At 30.0% G+C, this 25126-nt stretch overlaps 1 protein-coding gene and 2 non-coding genes across 3 annotated transcripts in view; 2 read left to right on the forward strand and 1 right to left on the reverse strand.

The window, feature by feature from the left end:
• Positions 1–9188: 9188 nt before the first annotated feature.
• The window catches only part of LOC134838053 (calmodulin), an 87313-nt gene continuing 71375 nt past the window's right edge, over positions 9189–25126 (forward strand). Inside the window, exon 1 of the mRNA XM_063853497.1 lies at positions 9189–9203. The gene's annotated coding sequence lies outside the window, so the exon portion shown is untranslated. The remainder of the gene's footprint in view (positions 9204–25126) is intronic.
• On the reverse strand, positions 13387–13505 carry LOC134828248 (5S ribosomal RNA). The gene has a single exon (XR_010161878.1). It is a non-coding gene; the product is annotated as a 5S ribosomal RNA (ribosomal RNA).
• Positions 13658–13776, forward strand: LOC134828249 (5S ribosomal RNA). Its single transcript, XR_010161879.1, has one exon. It is a non-coding gene; the product is annotated as a 5S ribosomal RNA (ribosomal RNA).

Consider the following 25126-nt stretch of genomic DNA (forward strand, 5'->3'; position numbering starts at 1 on the left):
CTTTTGTCTATTTGCAAAACTTTGCGTTGTGTATTGCCATACTAAAATGAATTAATATCAAACAGGAAGACATCTCTCTTAAGCTATCACCTGGTATCCGATGTACATCAGAACCATCGTTGTCTAGAGTGATTGTTGAAAACGGGGAAGCATATTACTTAGCAGAAAAAAGATCAACTTCTTTCGTTAGCTTTAAATTTCTAGTAAATAATAATTTCAATTACTCATTTTGTACATGATAACAAAATGATACCTTACTACCCCGCTAATCAACAAACTTAACATTTCTAGTCATAATTTCACGTCATCTAATTTACAAATTATTCTCAATTTTAGTTTATATCAAAAAATTCTAAATTAAATAATTTCTTGTACAATTTCTTCGATTATTAACAGTTTGCGTCCTTTTTATTTGATCTCTTGTAATCCTAAAACATCGATTCGACGCCTTATAATAATATTAAAAAGCTCGATAGTCCTCCCTGTTAACGAGCCTATATTCCAGGTGGCAATTCTCAAGTTTTCAGAAGGAGGTCGTCAAGCTCACTTGTGATGTCAAAAGACCTGCATGTGATCAATTTCTTTCTTTGTAACGTGAAGAGCCCGTTTTGTATCGGTAGAGTGCATATTGAACAAAGGCTCAATCGTCCCCCTAAGGGTCCTCTACCAATGTGACAAATGTCGGGATCGGAAAAATAAAACGACAGTTGTTGTATTTCTGAAAGGTGAAATTAAAAAAGAGTGATTCCATTAAAGAACAGTGCTTTTATAGGAGATGCTCTCTAACGAAAGATACCTTGACGTTTTATGACTTACATAGAATAGGTCCTATTTTTTTGACTGATCAATTCATACAAGGGAAAATAATAATTATCCTAAAAGGACTTGTTCGCTGAAAAACGACTTTAAATTTTCGCTTTCTAACTTAACGCTATTTATTTCAAACTTCCCGCAATTAAATCTCAAATTTTATTGTTCAGATTTTTTGAGACAAACTGATGTACTGGTCACCGTGTTGTTCAGTGTAACAATAAAATAATAGAAAATGTCAGAGCAAATCGCATCATGAATTCATGTAGCAACGCGAGAACAAGTGGTTTTGCCGAAACCGAACGGTGAGACTTTTTCAATGGACATCTGTTTAGTAGTAACAATAGCTAATTTTTCCTCACACATTTACTATCATTTGTTTTATAACCACAACACTAATGTTCTTTCGACATTAATTAATAAGGTCTTTCTATTCTTATTCATGCCAATTAAGTTTTATTATTGTGTCTGCATGACATGTTACGCGTATGTTCACACACAACGAGAATAAAACAAAGATAGTCAAGAAGATTTTAGTGTGGAGGCAAATTGAATAAAATGATATTATAAGAGACTCGCATTTTGTTCGTACAAATAACAACAACAATAATAATAATGAGATGTGTTGATGTATGAATGTGAACAAGCACAGCGGTACACAGCATTTATTGTAATATCGAGAGAGCGACGTGTTAAGTTGTATAATAAACAATCCAAATTGAATGGAAGTTTTATTATTATTATATTATATTTCGCTAACAATAATAATAATATTAATATGAACATACAGTTGAACATGTGTTTTGACGAAACTTAAGAGATTTCAAATGAGACACAAGGCATATAAACATAAAATATAGTAGTCGGCAAAGTAGCAAACATAACACATATTAAATCATGTCATCAAAATTATGTTCATAAAGCGCACAAATCTTTCACACACCACATTGTTCTCCTCCGTTCCTTCGTCGTCGTCTTCTGCGTATGTTTGAAAAATTATGATGATGGCACTTAATAAATTTACGCTTCCTTTATTCCACTAATGATGTAGTTGATATGGAAGAGGATCATTCTAATTCGGTTCTCTGAATGCAGATTTTATTAAGAAGATGATGTGATGCACTTCATAATCTCCGTATCTGTCTCACATAGTGCCAGTAATAGATAGTAAAATGGTTCATTTACCAAGGTTATGCTTATGTCTGCTATTTCTGTCTGTTTGTTTTCCATCATTTGCTGACTGACATACATGCATTAATAACCATAAGTATAAATGTATGTTTTTCACACTTTTCGAGTCATTAATCATTTTAATTTAAGATCTAACGCGTTTATTTTCAGATTTCATGTGTCACATCCAGCATGCAGTCGAATGGTGCGAATGATAATAATCTCGGAATGATGTAAAAGTTCTCTTCACGACTCGTTAGACTTCTTGATTATTCAGGTTCGTATCTCGTGATTTGATGCTAATTTGGTGGTGACATCGTTTTATCTCCACCGGAACAATCATAAAATGCAAGTCTGAGCCAGGAGTGCATCTAGCGGGGTTTCAGAGATCTCTGAGAGAAAGGAGCAAATCAGGCTTGTATAATTTAATTCAAAATCAAAAAATGATCTGATTTTTTTAGGAGACAAATCAAATAATGATTTGCAAATCAATAAAAAAATTTTCAAAACTGAATTTTTTTCGATTTGAATATTGATTTAAATCAAAATTATTTCAAATCGAATCAAAACGAATCAAAAAGTCTCTTAAGGATAATTTTTTCTGATTTTTTACGGAAAGATGTTTCAATATTGTTAATAATGCTTTGCATCAAAAGCTTTTAAGTTAATATTAGTAGCTCTTATGCTAAATTTAAGTCTTATAGGTCGTTTATGTTTAAGCCTATTTTATTTTTAGAGCTCCGATAAGTTCTGAAACAAAAGAATTTGCATGTGATTGCATTTTATTTATTAATTGCTTTTATTTTCCGCTACGATTTATTCACCTTTTTATTTGTTCCTGCGTTTCTGACACAAAAACAATACTTTTGATAGTTGAGCACAAACATTTTCCGCACACAACCAAACTCTTTTGTATTTCCGGTAGAATAAGTTGTCTAATATATTGAAATGTTTTGTGGCAAAGACAAAAGTTTGAATTTATACTACATGTTTTAGAACAATTTACCTACTAGGCAAAGAGATGTGTAATATACTTGGTTGCTCCATATACATCTGAGTGTCGTCAAGCCAAACAATGATAAGATTTTACACGACGCTCAACATGAACTCTTCTTGTTTACTTTACAAAATAGTTTCTTTCTTTTGTACCGAAAAGCTGTATTTTATATTTATACACCTAGAAACGGAAAATAAGAGGAAAATTCTCTTTTCCATTCAATACTTTATGTCGAATACACACAGTCAAGCAGCCACTCTCTACACAATACGACTTTTGTCTCGAATAGCCTGAAGCATTAAAGTTGTTAACATTTTCTTACACACAGACACAAAATAAAGCCTTTCCTTTACGCGCTGTATCATGTCCTCTAATACTTTCTTTATATATCATTTCCTTTTTAAAGCATAAGCTGATAAATAAACAATGAACTAAGCACACACACATCAAATAATTTGCTTTCTTTGTTGAAAATAGGTAATTCTCACAATAGCCGAAAGCTACCGTTTAAAGTGTTTGGCTTCAAGTTGCTTATTGTCAAGGACTATCAAAGTTTTATTTATGTCAAAAGAGCTATTGTGTCTTTTTAAGCTTACGGTGTGCCTTGTTATGAAAACTTTGCAACAAATTTGCTCTTTATCACACCTCATTCTTGTCATTTCCTGTGACGATGACCACTAAAAGATGTTCAACAAACCATGACATATGGCCGGTGACAATATTTTTAGGTTACAATTAACATCACGACACATCAACAGCAACTTGAAAAGGGAGATATCGTAACACTAATAGGATAAAAGCACATCAAATCTGTAGAAGCTCTTGAAAGACGAACATGACCTGCATTTAAAAGAGGATGAAAAAGTGACGTCTAAGCATGTAGCAACGAAGAATAACGATATAAATTAACACTTTTGCGGTCATTAAAGAAGTCTGCTCTCGTAAGGAGCAAAAAAATGGAAAATGTATTTTTTTTAAAATGATTTTCCGTAAGAAAGAAACAAACAACGTTAAATTACATTGCAAAGAAATCGATATGAAAAAAGTGATGCAAAGAATAGTTGAATCATTACGTCAAAAACTTTCGCAATACAGAATAATAGCACACTTGAAATATTTCTCCCTCTCTATCTCTCCTTTCTCGCCATAACGAGCAGCAGTTGTTCTTGATGAGACTACAAAAATACGGGTTGCTGTAAATAAAGATGTTTTGAAGCATGGGAGGGTAAGGTTAAAAATTTGGCCCATTTTTTTCATATTTCTTGTTTATTTTATTTGTTGCAAACAAGATACGAAACCGCAAGATCTCCTCAGCGAAAATATTCATTTCATTGGTATTCCAATCAATAGTTGTTCCTATTTCTATTTATAAAGAAAACAAAATTAAATTCAATAATAAATAAATCTGAAAAGTCTAACAAGCTATTCATTTGATCTCTCTTTCTCCGTTAAATGCCACAGAAATTCCTAATTTGTCACCATTGTAAGTTAGACTTTATGTGGTTTTTCGACAATTTACTTAGAATTTATTTCATTTATTACACAGACACACATTTATAAGAATTTGCAAAAGATCTGTGTATAAACTAATATACAATAACTTCGTTATCGTTTCCTCTTTTCCTCTTTTTCCACTCATGTATAATAAAATCACATATGGTTTCAATAGAAAAAAAAATATAACTTGTGCACGTTTCTCCTACATCCACAGACAATTTCATCATTTTTGTATTCATCTTCTTGTTCAGACACAAAATTTGTCTCAGTTGGGTCTCTTTCCTTTATTTCCTTTTTCTTCCTTTGTACTCTGAAGTTGCTTTTATTTCATGTTTATCAGAAGAAAACGAATTTTCTACAATTTCTAGTCAAAAGGTTGCCTGACAAATAGTGGAGCAAGCAATTTTTCGAGACACCTTTTTGGAACGAAACAAATTTGAATATATTGAGTTTTCTTTTTTCCTATTCCTTTGCTATTTTGTAAATATTTACTTGTAGCTTCCAACAATAAATTATGATATTTTAAGAACAGTAAAGTCAAAATGTCACACACTCTTATCCAAGACGTCTTTATTTTTTTTCTTTCTTCATTTTTTTACTGCATTTCAAAATATGTTTCATCAGATTGTCTTTCCGTCAGTCCGTAAAGAAGTAAATTTTACCATGTGCTAATTCAAATTTTTAATTTGCATGAATAAGCAGAAGACAAATTCATAATGTGATTATAAATTATGTTAAAAAAAGAAAAAAAAGAAATCTTAAAAATCAGCAAAATTCTTTAATAAATTATAAAATTCTTAATTTTATGAGCATGGAAAAATTGTGACGAAAAAACTATTTTTTTTACTATTTTTAACTTGACGAATATAAATGATCTATTTTTGAAGTTGAAAACTTCTTATATAACATATTTTTTTAAATATTTTTTTTTAAATAATTTTTTTAATTATTTTTTTTAATATTTTTTTAAAAGATTTGTTTTGAAAAATTTTTTTTATTATTTTTTTTTTGAGATATTTTTTTAATATGTTTTTTTGAAATAATTTTTTTTATATTTTTTTTTATATTTTTTTTTAAAACTTTTTAGTGTTGTTCAGGTCCATTTTAGAGATAATTGCAAATTTTTAAAAATTCTTAAAAAAAAAAAAATCAGAAATTTAAAAAAAAAATCGGAAATTTGCAAAATTCTTTAATAAATTGTAAAATTCTTAATTTTATGAGCACGGAAAAATTGTAAAAAAACTTGACATTTTAAAATGTGATTAAGTTGTTCGTTTCAACAAATGCTTTTCAATCTAGATTCATCACTTTTTTTCTTATTCATTCATTTGCGTATTCGTCATATTGTTACAGACACGCCAGTGATTTGATGCAGTGCACCCCAATATAATTTTATTATTGTCTATTTCGTCTTCGCCGCCTGTACTTTTAATAATAATATAATACAAAAAGACGGAAAACTCAATATAACTCATTCCTAGATCCCTTTTATATCTACTCGAATATTGATAAATGTTGTTTTCAGTACCTATTTTCTCCAGGGGCAGACCATACAATACAAACGTACATGACAAGTGTGTTGCTTGTGAAGAATACATTATTAAGGAAAAAACTGTAGCATGCCTCTTTCTCGGATATCGACACAACAACCAGGCAGAGGAGCATCAATCGAGAACACAAAGAAATACCTAAATCAAATAATGATATTAGTAAAACTGAAATGTTGATCCAATTTAATAAAGGTATAGAGATGCGTGCGTGCTTTTGAAAATATATACACAACGGATACAAATAAAGTCACATAATATTAGATCGAGAAAAAGTATATTTGAAAATGTAGAAGAAAAAGTTGGTGTAGAAATGTCTTTCGTTCTATCTACTCGGAAAAAATAATGTAAAAATGTCCCTTTTGTTCTATTTCACGTTGCACAACAATGGCACAACATGGAAAAGAAAGAAGGAATTTATGAAAAATTGATGCACTCTCCAAATTGTAAACATAAAATATTGCCAAAGAAAACACATTTTCGAAATAAATGTACGAGGAAAACTGTTTTAAAAGAAAACATGCCACATCTTTCTTCTTCAATTCTATTTTATCATCTCTCGTACGTCTGTGTCGTCCAACTGAACTCGTGTAAAAAATTTCAAAGACACAGAAAAAAATAAGAATGTTTTATACAAATCACATACAACATTTCTAGTGATGTGTCATTTGTTTTGTATTATGTGTGGCAGATTACACATGTTATTCAAATAAAACAAATTAAATAGATCATTTACAAGAATTTCTAAAATATATCTGAATTTTCATGCAAGACGACGAAAAAAAAATTTTTCCTTTGAATTCATTTTTACGCTAATGATATTTTCTTTAATTACGTAAAAAAAAATATTTGTGTTAAATTATGACAGCGTTCGTATTGAAAATCTGTTTTGAATAATCTCTTTTGAACAAACATAACGTGATAATATTTCGGCTAAATTAGTTTCAAAAATTTCACACTGCTTTGATATAACACAAATGTCAAACACACTTAAGTAGAAAATTCATTTGTGCGCGCAGAGGTATTGCTCATTTGTTGACCTTGCAAGCATTATTCTTTGCTTCTTGTCACTTCACTTGTTACCTACATCGAGTTTTGACAGAAAAATCTCTTTTAAATGCACTAAAAATCCATTATTTGATTTATCTAAGACGCCCACCAATTTGTATTTTTACACGCATACTGTTTGTCCCAAAAATATCAACAAGCCGTGATTTATACTTTTAATATATTTCTTTTAAAATATTTTGACGTTTAGTGTAAAAAAAATAATTTTTGTACATCAAGTATTTCACTTATTACTTTTTTAATATTAATTCACCACTAAATGCCCAGCGGGACGAAATGGCTATTTTGAGGCCCTGCGGGTCATACTTTTCTGATTTTTTTTTATTCAAATATTTTTTTTAATTTAGAAAAAAAAAATAAAATTTGAAAGAATTTCTCGTTAAAATTTAAAGGGCCTGACTTTGAGTCTTTAAAAAAAGTCAATGAGCCCCACTGGGTGAAGATTTTTTTTTTAATATAGGAAAAGTTAAATATGAAGCCTTAGTAATTTGTCCTTTTAATAATGATCTCATAAAAAATCCAGACACAATTTAATGGTGAAAAATTCAGTTTAATTGGAGAATGTCAGGGAAAAAATTTATATTTCTTTCCATTTTATGACTTTATTTTTTTTTCTTCCTTCTTGATTTTATGACGACGATGATGACAAACACGAAGGAAGTAACAATATTTGGATATTTATGCGAACGAATCATAATGAAAACGCTTTTATTATGATCATTTATATTGCGAGACTCGCAGTATTGGAATGGGACATTCATGAATTTTAATTTTTGACGTTGATGCTTTTGTGATGAGTGTGATAATAATAAAATAATTGATGATGTCAGGGAGAAAAAGCATAAAAAATTTTTTTTTTGTTTGTGCTTGTCGAGTCTAATTGAAAAACTTGGAATGCTACGACACTAATAAAGATTTATTTATTTTATTTTATGTCTTGTTTTTAAGAGTCAACGTAAATTCAATTAGACCTCTTTATTTACGGAACAATTTTCAGTTTAAACAAAAGGGAAAAATATGTCTCGAATGCAAGGAAAATTTTATTGTTGGAATTACAGAACCCTTAAAATTGCCTTTTTTAAAATCTGGTGATTTTATTTCAGTTTCAATCTGATATATTAAAAACTTTTTTTGATGTGAAAATAAAACAACTGACTTTTTGCTGTGAAAAAACATTGCCGTTGGTGCACTTATACACAAACTGTTTTAATGTCATAATAATCTAAAATTGAATAAACTTGTTTATCTTCTTCCTACAAACTGTATTGTTTCTATTATTATTATTATTATAAGTCTCTTCCATTTAGCTTTACTCCTGAGAGACATGCAAGTGAAAATTTACTAAAGTTTCGTCTTGTTACACTGAGGATGAGGAGGCATCGAGCTACACACACACACATTTTTGATATTATTTGTATACGTGCTAAAAACCTAACTAAATTAATATTAATCACATGATGCAAGCGGCCATGTACCAGAGTATATTTTGGTTTTGTAAAGAGAAAACTTTTTCTACATTATCTCGCATGTAGATTTAACGTTACATGCCTATATCTCGCTCGCTTGTGTTGCTCCAAATGGAAAAGTTCTAACATGTAACAACAAATATTGTTTTTATATTATTTTTCCTTTTAGACTGTGCACGAATCCCCGTACGTAGATAGAGCAAGAGATGCATTAAAACTTAATTAATGCACTCAAGAGAAAACATTTTGATGGAAAATTTTGAAATACTTTTTGATATTTTGATTATGACTCGGCTTCAAGTTACAATTCGAGGAAACTTTTGATTCGTTATTGCACGTGGGAAATAAATTTTGATCTTGCAGGATTAAAATATGCGACCTACCTAACGTTATTTAATTTTGACTTGCATTGTTACATAATATAATATGGGAAAAAAAGTACGGGAGGCATCTGGTTCATTTTAGTTTAAATTTCAATAAGCAATTTTATGTCTTCAATCTGGGTGTACAAGACGATACACCGGCTTGTTGCGAGAGCAAATTTCGTTGTGTATTGCCTGATTACTTGTTTCATTTCATGCTCTCTTAGCACATGGGCCTTGACTTGTTTCATGTGAATCGTGTGTAAACCGAGATAAAACGCTTATTGTGAAAAGTTGTCGAAACAAAACCCATAAGGATTCTCAACTTTTTTTTTTGTAAAAATGAAATTTAGTGGCTTTATAACAAACCATCAAAAGTTACAGCTCATATGCCATTGCGGAAAAATTTTTATCAAACAATTTTAATTATATTCAAAAATAAAACTAACAATGTTAGAAAAAATTTTTTAAACAATTTCAATTTTAAAATCAAAAACAAAAAAAAATAACAGGAAATCCTCTTTTACAAGGATTTTTCAATAACAAACACGTTTTAAGTATATATTCAATATAAAATTCACGTAAAACCTATGAATAAATGATACAAAATATTTCCGAAGATGCTATACCATGATTACGATATTTTTCAATTAACTAAAAGTTGAACGTATTGTACTGCTTTAAAAGTTTTACTTTAAAAACTTTTCTTGTAGCTGTTTTCGAAAACTGTTTGCAACTCTTCTCGTGCATTTTTTGCTATATTTTCTACATTATTCACATAATTTTGCTAATTTTGTTTAATTTCACTAATTTTTCACGGTCTTCTGGAAAAATATTTATCTCTTCCATTCATAAAACATCAAAAAAAAAATTCAAGCTTAGATCATAGGGCGCAGTATTCGTGCAGAAAATTGACCACAAAATGAATTGGATAAAGGATTGAAAAGGCATTAAACTGTTTATTTAATATTATGAATCATAATTATGTATAATTACCAGTTATTATTTGTTGTTTTCTAAACGAGAATATTTTGTTTTGTTTTCGAATTATCGTTTAAAGAATTCAAAAGTCATTTAGACATGCCACAAACTCACAATGAACACACCAATTTTATCTTTTTAACAAACGATTCAGAGATTGGTAGGCCGTCATTTTCACGGTTGCGTTTTGATATCATTTATGATTTCTTATGAATAAATAAATGTTGCCTAATATATTTTTTTATTTTTTAACAATGAAATGCATGCTAAGCTAATGTTCTTTTAAAAATGTGTTTTTTTATTCTTATAGCTTTAAACCTGAAACTAACTTTTAAATGATCGCGTTTTTTTTTACTTTTATGATTTTTTGATGTTGTTATTATTATTATATAATTGGTTTAATTGAGCGTGTTTTACAATAAATATAACAACGATTTAGTCAAAAAGTATTAAGTTTCATCATATTATTACTAAATTTACCATTATAATAAATATCAAGATATAAAAAATGTTTTGTGTTGAAGTCAATTTTATTTATTCGAGAGAATTGTTGTTGCGAAATTTAATACGTTTTTAAATAAGAAGCTTAGAATAACGTTTTTTTTTAAGAGTTTCAATTTAATTTTAACTGGGTTTTGATTAAGAAAACATAAACTTCGATGGGTCTTATTTTAAAATTAAAAAAAGAAGCAATTTCATACATCCAATAATTTTTATTCAGCGTCCAATTTTTTTTTTATTTTTGCCCAAATTACACAAACAATAAACCAAAAATATTCATAATACAATTAATTTATTCCCTGCATAAACAACATGCGATTATATCGATTAATATGAATTCATGGCATCATCATCAGTGTTAAGCGCATCTGGAACAAAAACAGTCATTAAAAATTTAATCTTATTGTGTCTGCAGGGGTTTAATTTGCACAAACACATTATGTGTATTTCAATTAATTATTGATAGCCAATAAAAGTTGTTTTTAAAAAAGGCTGTTTTTTCAGGAATTTTTTTAATAAAGACATATTTTATGTAATCAGCATGCTGTTGTTTTAAAATTTATTTTTCCTTCGTCATTATTTTTTTTTTGTAATAATGAAAAGTGTCCTGCTGTAATAAAATATCATCACTGTCCGACACAACAACAACAAAAAAAAATGCTAATAAATATAAATACACTTAACATAATGATGGATTCATGTTGCTCGTCAGCCCAATAAATAATAATGCTGAAATAGAATACGCATGGTTAAAAAGCTTTTACATTTATTTTTTATAAAACACAAAAAAAAGTCTGGTACATGTGAGGTTCGGAAAATATTCGTAGACCAACACAAAGGAAAAAACTTGAAAAGTGGATCAACCAAAATGATTTATTATTACCGACATCCGTCCACTCTGTGAAAAATTTTAACACATATATTTACAAGCCATTCATCTAAATTTTTTTCCTAACCCAAACAGGATACTCTTGCATTGTTGTGGTACACTCGTACTTTTTTTTAATGTAATACAATAACTTACAATGATGTATTTCGCTGAAATCAGGCTTCCATATTCATTCAACAATGTAGGGCGGAATCTCTTGTGTATTACAATTACACAAAAAATCCATTTAACGCAAACAAAAAAAGTTTGGGGAAAACCCAATTTAATTGATATTTGTTTTGACGATGAAGTATCCTGATTAAATTATACGAAATATTTGGTTTAAATTCGATCGCAAAATTTGATTTGTTTCGAAGAAATTTTTTATTTCAAAATAAAAAACAACAAATAATCGCTTTAAAAGGAAAAATACATTGTGCATGAAAAATGTGAAAACTGGCAGAAAATCATACGTCAATGTTATTTTTACATGTATTCACATATCATCTACGAAGTGTCTAAAGTGAACGAATATTTCATTGTTATATTCTCACTAGTACGGCTCTTTTTCAAAAAAAAAAAGTATTTTTTGCTTAGATAAAAAATGTGTTTGTTTTTTTTTTCGTCTTTCACAGGCGTAAAAGGATTACTTGTCAAATAAGGTGCTTCATAAATTTTTTCTGAATTTTTTTGATTTCCCTTGCCAAGCAAAGGAGGGGCCAGAACATGACAGGAAAAATATATCATTTGACTTTTTATTACGTAGGTGCTATGCAAAGACACCCAAATTCTTTTTGTGAAAACGAAAACTTTAATTACATAGACTACATTATTTAGCTACTTCTGATAAATTACATCATTGTCGCACTTGATCTAGCATAAAGCAAGTAATTAATTCTTCTCGCTATGGAAAAACAAAGAAAATTGATTAGATCTTAGTGAAACATGTTGTCTTCAAAATGTTGCAGAAACACGCTTATAACAGGCGGCGTAGTACAACGTTGAATGAAATATTTTAAAATTTTATTAAATTCCTGGCCATTTTGGTATTTGGATGAAATATCTTGTAAACACCATCAAAGTTAGTGAACGGTTTCTTCCAACAATGCAATAGAGAAAAAAAACGTTGAAACCACAATTATTTACTGATAAAAACGTTCAAACGGTTGAAAGTTTCAGCCCCACCAAAATGAAATATTTTATCCATGATGAATATTCTCGGTTGGAACCCAAATCGCAAAAGTAAAGGTGTAATATGTGTAAAATAAGAAGGATCAAAAACAAATATATGGGGTGCGGTGAAAATTGAAACGCCAAACATTATGGGTCATTTGAGCTGATACCGATTATTGTTCACTCCCTACCTCCAATAAAGGTCCCCCGTTACGTATTGGAAAAGCATTTGAGGATATGATATGTGATGTTTTTTCGGTTAGGGTGAATGATATTACATATTAATAATATTATGCAAAAATAAATGCTCTTTAAAGCCTGAATGAATAGACCTTTAGGTATGGAAACTTGTTATTTACGCATTATTGAGGACAGGTGGCATTCTTACGTTTAAATAAGTGTCATAACGTTCAGACGACACACGATATGCATATTTTCTAAACTCATGAGGGCAATCGTATAGTATTAAGTTATATTTAGCACGTTCTTTAAAAGCGCATGAAAGAGTGAAAATGTCGAAGAAGAGGTGAAAATTGTAATTTTGGGGACAGAAAGGTCAAGAGATGTATTAAATTTCGCATTGAATCATATTTCTTTAGTGATTTGTCTGTGTCTGTCTCATCGTTTCACATTAGCATAGGAAAAAAGTGAATGAATAAAATTCAAATAAAACCCTTATCGTTATTCTAATTCATAACAATGGGCAAAAAAGGATACTTTTCTTCGTGAAGGTTTTTCTCAGTTTTCTATTCAATTATAAAAGTATCAAAAGTATGAGACTTGACGGAACATTTTACAAAAAAAAATATCTATAAAATTATATTTTTCTCACTATCAGCACTTTTAATAATTTGTAACCATTGATATAATTGAAGCGTTACTATTTTTACAAATTTGTTTCTAAAAATTATCAGAAATGGTAAAAATTATTTTTTAGAACAAAAAATGCCAACGACACGCGGCGTTCCCAAGCGGTCACCCATCCAAGTACTAACCACGCCCGATGTTGCTTAACTTCGGTGATCGGACGAGAACCGGTGTTTTCAACATGGTATGGACGTTGACGAGAATCTAACGCATAAAATCGGTACACATGGCGAAAATTTTGTCTAATGATGAACATTCAATGTACAGAAAATTAGAAGATATTTTTAGATTTTCATACAATTTTTGATGATTTTGCATGAATGAGTACGAAACTTATCTCTGTTGCTCTTGTCAACGTCCATACCATGTTGAAAACACCGGTTCTCGTCCGATCACCGAAGTTAAGCAACATCGGGCGTGGTTAGTACTTGGATGGGTGACCGCTTGGGAACGCCGCGTGTCGTTGGCATTTTTTTTTTTCTTAATTTTTCAAGAAATTTATAGAGTTAAAAAATTATTTATAAATAGGTATTTTAAGTTTAACTTTCACAATTATAAAATTTAAATTTGATTAAAAGAAGATTAAAATAATTTAAATTTGATTTATTTAAAATTAAGAAATTTTTATCCACAGAGAAAAGTGAAAATTTTAAAATCAGCTGTGAAAATTGGATTTTGAAGGCGCCTGCTCTGAAGTTTTCGAATTGACATTATAAGCACATAAAAACGCGATGCAAGCCATTATAAACCACTCACATTTCGAAAGTAGGAAAAATTATCAAAAAATACATGTTTTCAGTAAAACAAAAGTTTTTGCGGTATTTTTAGTCGAATCCCTCATACTTTCACAGTCGAATAAATCAGGCAAAAAAATAATGAATCACAAGATTTTTTTTTTATAGCAAAACCTTATCAGAGCTGTAGAGCACAAATATATTGATGGTGATATACAATAAATATGCTTAAACACGAAACGTATTTTAAGCCGGGCGAATGCGCTACACCACAGCAAGTAAGAGAAAAATAAACGAAAATATCATTGAGGATTATACCTCTCTATTATTTGCCTTTATAAATCCTAATCCATACAAATTCAGGGATGTAGTCAGTGCGTCAAAGTCGATTAAAAGTTTATTATTCCCGAATCGCTACAGCTAATCGATCATAAATTTCCTCAGACTCCAACAAAAATATTACTTTGCAAAAAGAAAAAAAATGTATAAAACGAAAATCAATTAGCACCAACTGGTCACACCTCTGTATGACTTTGTGATTTGCTTTTCTTGTACAAGAAAATGTTCCAATGAATCTTTTAGTAGGAAAGAAAGAATTAAAGTTCAATGAGAACTAATGCAAAACTTCTTCTTCTTCTTCTTCTGTGCTCTTTTTCTTTATATTCAGCATTGAACAAACATTTTTCTACCCCTTGTCAGAATGATTTTCCTTCTTCTTCCTTTTTTTATTATTATTACATAAGCACATAAATATATAGAAGACTCACCGAGTTTTCCCGATTCTTTTATTTCTTATACATTAAGCAAAAGTAATAAACTTTTTCTTTTCGATTCATCATCACACAAACAAACACTCATACTTAGAGACACGATGAAATGCAAAATTATAGAAGATTTATTTTGCCAGAAAGAAGAAAAAACTTGTAAGTAATTTGATCACATGAAGTTGAAATGATGATGATGATGATGATGATAACAACAATAATAATAAGAATAATGATTGATTTTTTTATGAGAAACTAGGAATTTTTCCACACAACTAAGTCAAAGTATTGTTCATTTTTGTACATATCCTCGAGTCGACAATTGAACCGAAATAACTTATGACAAACGATGGCACACATTTTTACCCAATGAAAAAAATAACAAGTAAAAAACATCCAATAATGACGTAATTTGTTTTCCTTTGATTGAAAACAAACAAGTTTTTGATGAAGAAATCTACTTTATCACACACACACACAAGCTCACGTCATAATGAAAATAGGAAAAAAGATACAGTTTGCACGTTATATTTGATGGAGTGTGTCTGATGTTATTATTATGTAAAAAAAACAGATTTTTTGTTCTACTTTTCCCCGGTGACGGTTGTGATAGAACATAGTGGTACAGTGGGCGTTACATGAAATAGTATTAGCGGTGATGAGTAATGATGTGATCAGAAATACATTCGATTCAATTAAACTTTGACATTCGAGGGCGAACTCATGATTGATCGAAGATATTTTCTCTTTTTCGCAACTTTTTTTTATGAATAGACTAATTTTCATTAAAATCGTGAACACATGTGAAGCCTTTTGAATAGTTTTTTATCTGAACCTTTTAGCCAATAATCACATATAAATAGAATCACTTACTTTTTGCGTAACACAAAAATACGAAAAAATCATAAATCAACTCGGAATATGTTGTTTTGAACATTTACATAAAAGATAAAAAGAAAACAATGAATAAAATTAATGATAGCAAGTCAAAGAAACAAGTGCAAAAATATAACAATATGTTTTCATTATAGATTTTTCACATTATATAATTTGAGTCAATAATTCATAAGTTTGTGTGTGCTGGCACAAACGAGACACCACCACCGCACGGCATGCAGACACGTCAACAAACGACACAAATCGTGCACATATGCAAAAATATGATATTATATATGCGAATGGAGTAATAAATTTTGCCCATGCTTTGTTTTTTTTTGTATTCCTCCACTACTCACACACACATGTCTGCAATAGATATTTTATTATGTTTCAGGAAAAGAAGAAAAAAACTTTTAAATAAATGTCTACACATAAAAAGTAAAATATTGAAACACAAAAAAAAAACAATAGAAGAAAAAAATGTTACAAATATATAAAAAGGTAAAAAATTAAATTAAATAAATGCAGAGCGAAGAACAAAAAGATAAAAAAAATAAATATATTGCAAGTTACTTGTCGTCGTAACCATTGTAGCGCGAATAAAAAAACGTTTGAAAAGATAAACGGCCTACATAAACATATTATATCGGTTGACTGGTGCATCGATTGATCATTATCAAAAACTTTTCGCTCTGAATAGTTTATAATAAAATACATATCTTCTGTGGCATTAGTATTCTTTCATGTATTTTTTTTTCTTTTTTTTTTAATAAGAAGAGCAAAAAAACTTAGTTGTGAGTTCGGAACCACCAGATATTAAATAGAGAATAAAAAAAAACATTTAATTTAATATATATCGTCGTTTGCGCTTCACTTAACCATTTTTATTGTTTTCTCATTGTTATTGATAAATAAATCAAGAATTTCAATTGACATAATAGCGGATACTAAATGATACTTGATAAAAAAAAAAGACTAACGAAGCACCAATATTTTTATTTATATTTTTTTCTCTCTTTTTACAAGTAAGACAATAGAGGAAAACAAGTTTGTGCTTGAGGTTATACATTACACATTTTGGTTTGAAGCATTTGAAGGCATTTGCAGATTGCACAAAACGACGACATTTGTTCACTATAAAAAATCCATGTTTCGTGAGACAAAATATCTGCGGCATTCTAAAATTATACTTTTTCTGCCCCAGTTTTCAATCTAAAAATTTACCCAACACACATTCTAAATTTTCCCCAAAAAGATATTGTCCCAATGCACATTCAAAAATATGTCCCCTAAATCTAAACTTTTTTCCGAATACAAATTCTGAAATTTCACCCCAATGCACATTTAAAAACCTTGCTCTAATACAAAATCTAAAATTTGTCCCAATGCACTTTTAGAAATCTTGGCCCAGTGTACAATTTTTTGTTGGTTTTGAATATTTTCTTCCTAATTTTCACCGTGACTCGCAAATATTTATTATCTTACGAAACATGCATTTTTTGTAGCGTTGTATTTTTGCACATGTGAATAAGAAGAACATCGACAACGACGACGACAGAAAAAGCACAAGTGGGCTTTGTTTCATTCTTTCTGTCGTTTTATTTATTTTTGACTTTAATATGTTTTAAATTATTGGTTATTGTTTACATTATGAGCTTTCAAAATGTTTTATTTATGAAACATTAAACACCGCCGCAATTTTTCATAATACAAAAATGGAATTTTTAATGATAAAACTGATAAATTTTTAAACTTCTAACACTGTTTATTTTAAATTTTTTTCCTGTGCACTTTTAGTTGGCCATGTAATACTTTTCAATAAACCATTGAATATTGGTGCTGAATGTGAAAATAAAAAAAAAATCTCATTAGCTTCCAGTGAATGTGAGTAAGCCAAACGGAGATTGTCATGCATCATATTCAATTTATATCTGATTAAAATAAAAAAATAACACAAGTATAATCGATACCTGATCACAAAAAGAATTTTTGAACCTGATAAAATCAAATGATATAAATTGTGTATTATTTGTTTTTTTATTTATTTATATGCGATCCATACGCAAATCATAATAACCATAAGTTATTCAATTTCGCATTCGGTCATGTATACACGTTGGTTTTTTGTTGCACTTTTGAAATGTAAATAAAATACAATAGCCGGGCAAAAAACGATCAAATTGGTGACCAATCGTTTCGTGAATGTGTAATCCGATGTGAAAAAAATGTTTTTAAATTAATTGCAATGATATCGCAGGTGGAAATGAATGCGTGTGTGTATGAAAGGCTCTTTCTCTCTCTACACACATATTTATAAAAATATTTTATCGTTCTTGTTATTCGATACCAACACGACTTAATTGACTTATAAGTGCCGTATAGTAATAATATGAAACGGCGTTCAATATTGAACTTGGTGACGTTACAAATGATCCTTAATCGCCCCATCCAATGGTAATGCCACTTTTTTAAACAGTATTCCTTATGCAATTTATTCTAACGCGATGCATTTATGCAGTGATATGCATTCGATTGAACCTGCTGCGGACCAGAGATAAAGCAGCAAATGCATGCAGAAGAGAAAAAAAGAAAATTATATGTGAATCCAATGACACCGAGGGAATATAAATATTATCAATCGATGAATATAATTTTGTTACTTGATATATGTTTCGGATTTAAATTGATAAAAGCAGGCAGGAATGCGTTTTTAATGCAGATTATTGATTATGAATAATTTATTCAATTACTTGCGAACAAACAAACCAGATTTTTTTTTCTTTTTGCCACAAATTTTTGCTTTCGCGTTTTTTATTATTATTTATAAAATGTTAAATATTTTATCGCCATGTCCTTAATTTTAACGGAGAATCATAATATGTAATATCAATGAATAACAACTGAAGCCATTCAAACGAATATGCTGAAAAAATTAAAAGGTGGGATGAAAGTTTAACTTTTATTTCCAGAAACATCTTAAAATTAAAAATGAATATGCAAATTTTTTAATTTGCAAAATAAAAAACGCGAAATATATGTAGGAAAATAACGTTTTTGGGTGCTTTTCGTGCAATTAATGCAACTAAATAAAGTGTATCTGATGAAATAGCGCCCTGTTTGACACAAGTCATTGCACGTACTTAATGAAAATATCATTTAGAGATATTCACGAACACGTTCAGCCACGATAGCACCTTTCATTTACTCATGTATCGCCTTAATAATTTCATTCTAGTTAATGGATTTCTTTTAATCAATTTAATGATCACTTTTAATGTCCACGTTTATCTTGTCGCGTATTGCATTTCAATTCTGCAGGTGTTCCCTTTATACGCTTCATCAAGCAATGCCATATTAAATGATACCTTTCCACGTCTTAGGTCTTTATTCTAGAACTAGTGTGGAGGAATTACTTTAATTGAAATACGCGGTTGGTTAAAATAAGTAATAATATTGTTTAAATTTTAAGACAAATAAATAATTCCTACACTCTGTTCTTAAATAGTCACATGAATTACGACGTTTTCTCCGTTGTCTTGTCTTGTTTGGTTTCAGTTCGAAGCACTCGGCAACAACAAAAATTAAAAAACCATTATAGAAACACTCAACGCCATAACACTGCGTGAAACTAGTTCAGTTATAATCTTTAGACAAAATCTTGCTTTCTTTTCATCGTACTTCAGTTTCATATCGCAAAATAATTACCGGTTATTATTAACATTTTACTCAGTGAACAGTTAAAGATAAGGCAAGGCATGTCATTCAAGAATACTTTTTTTAAATAACAAAAAAACGTGAATTGCCAGGCAAACACTTTTCGTGGTCAGTTACATTCGCAGGAAAAAACCCAGCATCTAAGCGACGATTGTAAAGTTTTTACTGGTGATTTTCATTTCAAAACATTCGTGTCTGGTATTTCTCATATACCAGTTGCAACTTCGCTCTCAATCGCTATACTTTGTAAAATGCGAGGCACATTGTTTATCTCTAAGCAAGATAATTTATTTAACTTGTTCGAAAAAAGATATTTTCTAATGTTGCTACATATCGCTTGGTAGTAATTTATAATAATAGATCGACCTTATGTTTTGGAGTAAAATACATTCCTATATAGCTAGCAGCTGATCGTGCCCTTTGCAAGTTGTAGTACAAGTTTAGCAACACACAACAACAAAAACGGTTTAATTGAAACATTGCATTGACGTTATATGACCGTGAAATAGATATGTTGTTAAATTGCATTGGTAGTTCGTCCTCGGGCACTTTACCAATTTTCTCCAAATGGGTGTGATCGTTATTATTATTACTTTACTTTCTCTAATTATTTTTCTTTATTTGTCTCGTACACATAGAATGAAAAACGATTAGGCTTTTTTTGAACTAGGAAAGGCGCCACAAGTTAAAAACAAGGGAATAACGAGGAAAAAATAAATATTACAGCATCGCATCCAGTCCTTGACGGGGCCATTCTGATGTCCAAAACTGCTTGTCAATTAACCACGATCTGAGACTCTAATCCCGATATTTCGACATTAACTTACTATCCATGAACACACGACCAAAACGGGATAAGACCAAACGGGAAAACCACATCAGGAAGATAGACCACACGCAACACATTGTCCAGGCAGTGAAAAACTACCTTAATACGCCATGGCGCGCCACAACAGATACAACGAATACTCCTGAATGAATAAACTCTGATGAATGAATGCGCCTTAATTCTACCTTCAACACTATCTTTTTCTTTAAATCTATCACTGTCCTATCTTTATTATTACTATGCACTCTGCAACATCTTTTTACTTCATGCCACTTGATGGGTTGCCGTGATGAAGAATTATCGGAACATATTCGGTACTACTGTACTGCATTAGAGTAAAGATAACGAAATATTTTCAACAGAATAGACGGTCAAATTAACCCCACTATGGATTAACCATAGTGGTTGTTCATTTGTAGTGAAATTATTCACTTGCAAATAAATAACAACTAGTTCTATTCAGATTTGGTCCATTTTTTTTTTTTGCCTTCATAACTTAAGGACGATCTCTCTATCGTTTCCATCATCATGATTAACTTTAATGATATAAAATGAGAACATTAAAAGTAACGTTAGACACGAAAAATATTGATAATTGGTGAATAATATTGAGCACGTACTAGCACGTTGCAAAATTATGTTTTGATCATGTTATCATATCTTTTATTCGTGTTATTTCCTATGCCAGGGCATTGTGAAAGATAAATCGATCTCTTTCAAAAAGTTCATGATTCAAAGGCATACGATTTTCTCCCGACTTCAGTGCACAAGTACCATAATAAATAATAATGTAAGAAGTAATAAATGAGGAATATATATGTATGTATAAAGATATTGTTTCTTCCCATTTTATTTACGGTTAAATCTGCCGTGATTAACAATCACGAAATCATTGACATCCAATTAACTATTATTTGCTGGAACGTCTCTATTTTTATTATTTTCTACGTATTTTCTTTGTACGCGCACACAGTATTTTACCCAAGAAAGGCAAAGATTTATAGTATTTTTATTTACTGCCTTAATTGACATATTTAATATTTTATATAAACAGTTATTTCGAAATGAAATTAGTAAAAATTTCTCAGCTGGCAGGTATTTCATTTTAATAAAGGGCCTCTTTGCAAACTTGAAGATAAAAATCGCTTATTTCGGTCAATCGATTTTGTAAATACAAAACCTAAAAGAGGGTAATCCAGTAAATTGTTTTAACGCTTTCTTTAATTATTGACGTATCGTGTATCGGAAGCCATACAAAAAATTTTTGTAAAAAATTGCAAAAAAAAATGTGTGGTAAAAAAATTATTTACTTTTAATAAACTAGAACGTTTAAAAAATTTCAGAGCATACTTACAAGTGATTAACATGGTTTAATCATTTAACAGACGTGTCCAAAAAGTGACGTGAAAGAAAAAAAAAATGAGCAGTATATTGGCCGTGTTTACAGACGCGTGAATCACAATAAATTTTGCATTTACACACAAGAACGAACGAAAAATTTTGCACAGACGATTTATTATCAAATTTTATGTAAAACAACTTCAAAGGAAATGAAAATATCTTATGGTTTCATTATGCTTGCTTTATATTTTTTTAGTGTTGCTTGTAATGGCAGCGAGAAAAAATATCATTTTTGCGAATACATGGTACGAAAAAAATCTTTCAAACCACAAACACTATACCGCTTAGAGTGCAGACACACACGATGATAAAGCCATTTCGCAAAGTTTGTTTTTATTATTTTCATTTTTTTTTTCACTTTTGCCTTTTTCATAATGCTTACAATAATACAGTAAGTATATGCATAAAACCATATGATTTTCTACGTGTGCGTACGAATGTACTAACCATCTCCCTCTTTTATTTTACTTTTTCTGCTGAAAATATTTTACATAGAAATTCACTTTCAAAATACATTCTTTTTTCGTTTGGATCTGTAATAAAAACATAATATTATAGCATCAACAACGTCTTTATAGAAATATTTGGTGAGTCAACATTATAAGCTGAAAATACTAGGATGGAAATTTTTTTTCAAGATGCAATATAAATGCACAAGGGTCGTGTTAGAACTACATAATAAAATATTTTTCTTTTTTTTGCAATGTCATATAGAGTTGATTTGAATTTTATATGATACGGAAAATTGTTGACATGGATGTGTCGAAATATGCAGATAACGAGGGTTATTTGATCTTTTATTGATATGTTATATTAAATATTTTTCATGATCCAAAGAAATTTTTATTTCACCTACTTGTGTGACCTTTTATTTATTCAGACAAGTTTTTTTTGTCATGTACATTCAAGTGGATATTCGGATACTTGTGTACATCAAAAATTACTTGCTGTGTTAAAAAATTGATGATTCAGCAAGAGAGCGATAAAAATCTAATTTAATTTTATACATTTTTTTGAGCATGCTTCCTTCTTATGGAGAAGAAAAAATTTAAAATGCACTAGACTTGCAGTTTTTTTTTTGTTCGACGGTAGATACTTCGACTTATCATTATTACTTCAATACCTGCAAAGATTATCTGGAGAAATTGCTGTCATGGTTTTGATTACTAAATTAGATTCTTATGCGTATTCTGCATCGTTTCAACCTTATTTTTACTTGAATTTCCACTGCTGCTCACACAATTGCAGTAGTAAATCCATTTATAATGATATAAAATAAAACGTGAATATAAATTGAACCAAATACTATACGGCGACCAGCGGATGCGAATAAACCCATTTCATTTCATTTTACACTCTTTGCCGTCCGTGAATAGGATAGTGTAATGTTGATTGTGTCGTGTGTACGTTCCATTCCTTCGTTTCAGTTTAATTCCTTTTGGTATTATTATTATTACGACTGACTGCTATATTATTATTATTATTATGCGGAAACACACTTAGGAATGCATTTTGATTAAAATTTTATGCATGAATCAACGTGCCGTACACGTTCACTGTTTGTTGTCATCAAAAAATGACTAAAACAGAATTTTTCAGATGAAATACAGTCGTGCAAGAAACAAAACCAGCTAAATTCAGAACAAACGTTTTTTATATTAAAAAAATTGCAAGCATCATCTTCATACGGAGCGCAACTATTGAAATTGCACGAAGAGTAAATTTAGGATTAAAAACATCTGTTTCTGCATTAAAATGAATTACATAAAATAGATTAAGCTTTTACCCATTCTTTCATATTGCATTGTTTTTAGATTACAAATTCATCTCTCTGCGGCGCACATACAACAGAGGAAATCATTGAACGAGAGAGCGCAAGAGATATGATACAAGTTCATCACATTCGAACATGATATGCAATAAAATATAACACAATGCACACGTTGTTGCCATTTTTTACCAATCTGATGAGAATCTTTTTTTTTTGTTACAAAACCCAATAAATGTGATTACTAGTGCCTGCTAGTAAAGTGTATTCAAACGAGATACAGACATGTAGAAAATCATGCTCTTCAGACATAATAATAGTGTATGGATGGAATCGATCCAGTTCCACATACACACAACATATCGCACGAATGTGTGAAACAAATAGTAGCACCCAACGAACTCTCAATTTCATTCAAACATTTTTTTCTTCCTTACATTCGCCAGATTTTGTGTGCTCGAGCCAGCAACACATCGCACACAAAACCAATATCATTAAATTGTTGTTGGATCAATGAGAGTAAATTTGTACGGTCGCAACAAATATATGGGTCTCTCGCATCACGAACAGAGTATCTTTTAAAAATGAAAACAACAACAATGTGAGCATACAGCGAGACGTGTCTGATATCGTTACAAATTGTGTAAAAAAAAGAAAATCATGCACTTTTACGAGAGAATCTCACAAGACATGCGCTCTCCCTCTCTCTTTCAATTTCAATGAGTTACCAGATCTAGTACGTTTATTCCCGTACATGGCTGTTGTAAGGTTCCCGGACACTCTTATTGGATACCAGTGGAATTAAATTTTATAAATCAAATGAATTCCAAGTCATCATCGGTAGCAAATTTAGATAAGATTTATTTCGTCATGTATTCTACATTCGACTCAGACACTTATATGATTAACATGCAAGAAATTGAACAAAATAATTTTCATGTGATGCAAAATAAATTTAAGTTTATTTGATCTCTTAATTAAATATGCCTTTTGTGAATTTCGATACATTTATAGGTATTTCTTCCGAAGATGAAATAAGAAGAAGCACACATGTTAAAGCAGATCACAACATTGTATGAGAATTATGCTACCACGGTATCATATAATATGCACGATAATCAACGCACGGAAAGCGGAGAGAAAAAGAAAAAACAAAAAAAAATAACATTAAATAAATTATAAAAGATAAGCTAAATTTGAAAAATCAATTTGATATTTATAATGGTTGAGTGTTGAATGCGCACACACTTTTTTTTTGTTTTTGTGAATCCTACAACTCTTTATTTTTTTATTTCATACAATTTAAAAATCTGTGCATGTTACAAAAGAATTAAACATGCATCTCTTATACATGGTGCGTTCTCTTCGGCATTCAATTAAGAGGTTTTACTTTGTTATCTCGTAGGCTGGTCCAGATTAAGTCAGAAGTCAATTATAATTAATATATTTAAAATAGTAATTTTTAATCGGAATTGCTTTTTTAGCCTCCTCTTCGACAAATATTTAATTTATTCTTGTTTTGAAATACCATCGACTTGGCATGTTTATTGCTAATGCTATATTTATTAATTATTAAAAGCGCCGTTGTATCAGTGCCGCCGCCGTCTTTCTTTGAACATGATTGATAAGTGATACAGCTTATATTTCTCAGATAATTTAGAATACTGATTAAAATGTTTACAACGAAATAATAGACTGTTGTAGACTGTCTGAAAAAGTAGACTGAATAA

Source organism: Culicoides brevitarsis, chromosome 1, assembly GCF_036172545.1.
Source record: "Culicoides brevitarsis isolate CSIRO-B50_1 chromosome 1, AGI_CSIRO_Cbre_v1, whole genome shotgun sequence".
NCBI lineage: Eukaryota > Metazoa > Arthropoda > Insecta > Diptera > Ceratopogonidae > Culicoides > Culicoides brevitarsis.